Source organism: Cavia porcellus, unplaced genomic scaffold, assembly GCF_034190915.1.
Source record: "Cavia porcellus strain 051 isolate PalLab524CR breed Dunkin Hartley unplaced genomic scaffold, mCavPor4.1 scaffold_32, whole genome shotgun sequence".
NCBI lineage: Eukaryota > Metazoa > Chordata > Mammalia > Rodentia > Caviidae > Cavia > Cavia porcellus.
The window spans coordinates 25,474,308-25,480,711 of NW_026947515.1; positions in this window are offsets into that span (position 1 = coordinate 25,474,308).

Genomic DNA, 6,404 nt, shown 5'->3' on the forward strand with positions numbered 1-6,404 from the left:
TCTGTGTCTGCTTTTGGGGACTTACTTCAGGGTGGGAGTGGTGGAAGCGGGCTCCTGTGGCAGCCTGTGTTCACAGAGGCCTGCGTGGCTTCTTTCTTGGCCCCTTGGGTATCTCCTGGAAAGACAAGGCCTTGTCTGTCCTCCTCCCCCCCCGCGCAGGCCGTGTGGCTCAGACACTGTGACGTCCTCAGTGCTGCATAGCAGCTGGGGAGCTGGGGCACTTGGTCACTGGGCCTCTGGTGCCTCATTCTCCTCCTGTAAAATGGGACTCGGGCCACCTTTGCAGTGATGCGGGGTTTATACAGCTGTATGGAATGAGGGGGTGCTGGGTGTTCACATGCACAGGACCTCCACCCAGACTGTACTGTGCACTCGGCTCTCGGAGGGGCTGGCACAAAGGGGCCTCTGTCTCCTCTTTGTTCTCCTTTCTCCACGAGACCTGGAGATTCAACCTCAGGCTTGGTTCAACTATGCTGCTCGGTGAGCAGAATCCTTCTGTGTGCCCCTCTCCTGTGCACAGGAGGGCTGAGGCCTCCTCCAGAGTCACAGCATCAGTCAGAGCCAGAGTGCCAGGCTGTATTCCAGGCCCCTGCCCCTTTCACTGCTGCCACTCCTGGGTGTGGCGGAGCTTCCTGCCTTTGGAAATCAGGTTAGGGTGCATTTCCCTGGGTGTGGGAACTGGGTGAGCCCTCCGCCTGCTGCCTGAGCTCCCTCCTCGAGGCCTGCCCTTCCTCACACCCAGGGTCCCTCGGCCTTGGGTGGCTGTAAGAAAGGAACAAGTGGTCTGAGCAGGGCTGGCATTCACTGGCTGAAGACATTTGACTGAATTCTGGTACAGCAAAAGCTGTACTCTTCTCCCCTGAGCATCTACAGAGAAATTTAGACTCCTCACTCATGTCCCTGGGAAGCAATTAGAGGGGTAATTAAATGTCACCCGTCCCTCTGTCTCTAGACAGACATTACAGCTAATAAGGGACTTGCTAAGGTGGAGTCAAAGAAGGGTGGTGGAGTAGCCAGGAGCGGGAGGGAGTAGGGCTGGGACACCAAGGGGCAGGCCAAGAGGAGTGATGTGGTCTTTGGGAACTGCAGCCTCCCTTGGGGTGACAGGTGAGGCCCAGCAGGAAGGTCTAGTCAGACATGCTGTGGCCCTGTGACTCCGCACCAGCAGACTCAGGGTTCTCCATGAACCCTGCAGGGACCTGGCTGGCCTCACAGCTTCCATGAGGTTACAGTCTGGCTAGGGCCCTATGGACCAGACCCCAAGAATGATTGGAGACAGCAGAACCTAGCCTAGCCCTGACAGAGCTCCATATTGGCACAGGTGAGATCCCCCTGCTAGTCCTGGACCAGTTCTGGCCCATCCTGAGCAGTCGGTTTTCTGTCTTCACTATTAGGCATTAACTCAGTTGATTTCAACTTCTTATCAGTTCCGTTTGCAACCTTGATAGACTGAGTGTGGGTTGGGCTTGGAGATTCCTTCCTCATTCTCACCTGAAAAACCTCACACCCCCCCCCACCAGCAAAGTTTATTTCACGTGTGTTATGTAGGGTCCCTCACCCCACAACCAGAAGCACAGACCAGGAGCTCCTTCTGGGACATCACTTAGTAATTTTCATTCAGGTTGCAAGACCCAAGCCTCCTGGCTCGTGGTGAGTTAGCCTAGGATGCTGCCACTCCCTAGGCCCAGCCCTCCTTCAGCATCTTCTGTCCTGCCCCCCTTTCCTCAGGGGCTCTTGTTTATTGGGCATACACTATTCTGTCCCATCTGTGTGATGAGGACCGTGTTAGCACCTCTGACTGTCATACACCAGCCACTGCTTTGGTTTTAATCCTCATAACAATGTTGGGAGGTTGACACTATGCGTATCCCCTCATTTTATAGACAAGGCAGCTCAGGGTGAAGGAGCTGGCTGGCTGCATGGGCCTGGTGAGTGGGAAGCCAGATAGGACCAGTCATAGGCTCCAGAGCCCTCCATAGCCACCAGGCCTCCTAGCCTGTGACCCCCATGCTGGGACCCAGAAAGGCCAGATGCGCCCAGTTCTTGTCCAGGCAGCTCAGCCCAGGCACAAGAGGGCGGCCTTGCAGGTCGCATGCGCACCTCGCCCAGCCTGCAGCCCAAGAAAAAGAGGGTGCTGCCAGCTATCAGGTAAAGTATCGACAGCACCACACTCTTCCTGCAGCAGCTGCTGGTTCAGTGAAGATCACTGTCCTTTCAGGGCCTCTGTCTCTGCTGGGCTGCACCAGGGTTGTGATTGGGTCCCTCATTTGCCAAACCTACAGGCTCAGACCTCTGCTCCTGCTCATATCCAAGCTAGTCCTGCTTGCTTTTCACCTTTGACCCCGTCTTCATGTAAGCCCTTCCACTCTCCAGGAAGGCTGTTCTCCACTCCCAAAAGAAAGACAAAAGCAATGAGGATTTCAGACAGTGAGGGATTCTTAGGACCCTCAAAGCTTAGGATTGGTTCATACTTGCCCCTAAGTTAGAGATGGGAAGACTGAGGCTGGAAGAACAAGGGATTGCACGGAGCAGAGATTGTGAAATCCACTGGGCTGCCTTTGGCCCTGGGCAGGCAAGTGAGGGCAAGCTGGAGGACGGATTGTATGCATGTGCGTCAGCAGTTGCTCCCTGAGCTGAGAGGGTTGTAGCTGTGGGAGTGGCCGGAAGATGCCTGGACTCAGGGCAGGAAGGAGGGCTAGGCCTCTCACCTGTGCATCACACTCCCCTCCTCTTCCCAGCTCATCAGGACCCTCCACAACAGCTTCCGAGGGACCCCCTTCTGCATAGCTGGGCAGGCGGTCTCTCAAACTGGACTGCAGTCGTATCCTGTGCATGGTTCATCCCTGGGCCCCGAGGCCCTGGTTTAAACTGGAAAAAAGAAAAGAGAGAGAGAGAGAGAAATTTTTAGGAATACAAATAGGAGTGCTTATTTATCCACTTCCCCTGTTGCAATCTCCCCTAGGCCCTGTGGCTTCCTGCCAACTGCCAGATGGGAAGCTGGGAAAAACATTTTGGGCGAAGGAGTGGAGTTCGCTGGCAGATGGATGTTGGTGGTTTGGCCTCTGAAACTTGTTGCCATAACTCACTGAGCTGCTGTTCTCTCAGAGAGAGACCCTTGAGAAGACAGGGGAAAACAAAAGGAGACAGAGACAGGAGGGATGGACAAGGTGGCTGCCTTCCCTGAACAGGTAATCCAACCCAAAGTGACATTTGGCATGTTAAAAAAAAAAAAAAAAAAAAAAAAAAATATATATATATATATATATATATATATATATATAAAATCTGTCAAGGCAACAGGGCTCTGCTAAATTCTGTTGTTGTATGCCCTGCTTTGTTCCAAAAAAGTTTGAAGTTGACTTACAAAAATAAATAAAATACAATAGGATAAAAATAGAGCAGAGAGAAAACAATGCTGGAACAAACAGTTCAATGAACCAAAACGGAGTACGCGGATCTGTTCTCTGAGTGGGCCTGCACGGTTCTCAAAGGTGGGATACAAACTGGACTCTGAGCTTCCTATTAGTCAGAGCAAAGGGAGAAACTGCCTGTTTCAACTCACAAGATTAAGATGAACCCAGAAATAGCTCAACTCTTCCTAACACTTCTCACTGGGACCTCTTAAGGGTCAAGGAAGGGAGTCCCAAACAATACCCTCAGGCTTGTAGCAGAGCACATTATTGTGTCTTCCCCTCACCAATTCATGTGTGGAAATCCTAATCCCCAGAGCAATGGTACTAGGAGATGCAGCATTTGGGAGATGACCAGGTCATGAGGGTGGATCCTCATGGTCAGAATTAGCTCCTTTAGGAAAAGATCTCAGACGCAGGAACGGACCTGGAAGATATTCTGTTAACAAACAAGCCAGGTACAGAAAGACAAACACTGCACATGGAAGTGAAAAAAATTAACATAGCAGAGAGTAGAAATTTTTGCTAGTCAGGAAGGGTAGGAAGGAGGGGATAGAGGGAGGTCAGACAATGGCTACCAAAGTACAGCTGCAGGAGGAAAAAGTTCTGTGTTCTACAGCACAGGAGAGTCAGGAGAGTTCACAACAAGTTACTGTGTGTTTTATAAAGCACTAGAAGAGTTACAAGGCTCCCAACACAAAGAAAGAATAAATATTTAAGGAGAAGGAAATGCTAACCACCTGACCATTATGCGTTGTACACATGCATCAAATTACCACATTGTACCCTATAAATATATAAGATTGTGCGATCTTTTACAGTGCAAGTAAGTAAACAAAGAAACACACTGCTGTAAAAGAGAAAGAGGAGATTTTCACCACCCACAGCACATTAAACATCTCCAGTTCCCAACTATATTTGGCTTCATTTCACTGAGCAACTGCATCCTATCTCTATATACCTCTAATAAACTCTTCTCAGGTCTCTTTTACTAATGTATCTGCAAACTTATTTTAAAAGTGTGGATTAAATTCTTTATTTCAGCCTCAGGGATCACTACACACAACCAGGTGACATTTATCTTGGTGCCCAGGAAGGGACTTAAAAAGAGACATGGAAACTGTGGAGATCTCAACTTTGATTTGAGTGACCTATAGTATTTTCAGCTCACTCAGCTGTAACCTGTGGTGAGCCAGCCAGAAAAACTGTACCAAACCTTGGGAGACCTCAACGGACAACAAGACCAGGGATTTTATTGCAGATTAGAGACTTCACCAGATACTAGGGCAATCAGCAATCGAGAAACCTCAGCAGATACAGGAGGTGCCAGCAACCCAGAGTAGAAGCCGACATCAGACAACCCAACCAGCCAGGAAGATACAGGAAAGCAATTCTTGGATTTGCCTTTCCAAGCTAAAACTCAAACCGCCCGAGACACCTCTGGTCTGTGAAGTCCACAAACTTCATACACCTGTGAACCAATAGACAACTTCAGATATTTTTTGTTTTTTGTTTCTCAGAAAAGAAAACAACCATTCTGGTGAACCAGATGGATACACAGCTTGCCCTCTTCTAAGTAGTGAAGAATCTCACTATAATCTTGTTTACCACATTTACTAAAATGATAGTTGTGCAATTGCCTCAAATAAGTGTTGTTAAAGTTAAGGATATGCTTCCATCCAGTCAAATTTATATTGGGAGATTTTTTTTACAAATGCAATGGCTATTATTATTTGTGCAAAATAATTTGGGAGTCTTTCATTGGCCAAAATAATGTATTGTTATGATTTGGTTCTCATAGATCATCTAAAAGCAAAAGATATTCTGTTAAGATAACTAAATGGGAATCCCTTTGGGCTTGAGAAAATTGCTTGACAAGACCTCCCTTGGTGAATAAAGGAGCACCTGCCTTTATTCCAGACTTTATTCACTAATGGGATCTCCAATAATTTCCATATCCTTTATGGGAGATAGACCTCATAAACATAGTTAAGCAATGCTAGCAATATAGACTAGACACAAAAAGGGGCTTCCATTATTGCCCCCTGCTGACGGTTTCTAGCTTTACCTGTAGACAGATCTGGGAGCCAGCTGATTATAAGTGCTATTTCAGTCCCTTAAGAACAACATCTGTCATGGCTCTTTCCATTCTAGTGTCCATGCTTTGGTCATATGTGCCTTAGAGTCTTGATATTTTATTTATTCTTGCCTAGAGACTAGCAAACCCTAAGTGGTCACACAGATAAAAGTGCCATACTAGGTTTCTGTACCAAGTTATTACATGACATCTTTTGGGTCTTTTCTGTTTCTTTTGGGGTTATCCTAGTTTATTCAAAAACTGCGTCTAACAAAGATAATAAACAGTGATCGCCAATAAATAAATAAATAAAAGAGAAGGCAAGAAAGGAGGAAACGAAAGGAAAGGAAAGAGAAGGGTGGGGTGGGGTGGGCAGGGTGGGGCCAGGCGGAGGAAGGAAAGAGGGGCCCTAAGGTGGGGCTGTAACTCCGTGGTAGAACACTTGCATAGCATATAAAAGGTCCTAGAGGTGACCCCCAGCACTCAAACAAAGGTCTCCAAAGACCACTGGGGGGGGGGGGAGACTACTGCATGCCTTCTACCATGTGAGGACACAGTAAGAGGGTGACACCAAATCTGCACTCTGACCTTGATCTCCCTAGCCCCTGTGGTTCACAGGCCACCAAGTCATTGCTAAGCAGCCTGAGCAGGCTAAAGCATAGCCGTGGTCACACAGACCAACCATGGGCTGCAGTCTGCCAAGGTGCTCCATGGGGCTGAGAGTTTGGTGCTGAGACACAGGACAGTGAAACCACATCAGATCCAAGTGTGCCAAGCCACTCACCCAGGACACACAATTTAGATTTACTCCAAATCTCAGTCCCAGCACTATGGACATCTGAGACTGGTCACAGCTGCTGGGCACTTACCTGTGGATCTGTGTAGCAGCATCCCTGACCTCTACACTAGAAACCAGA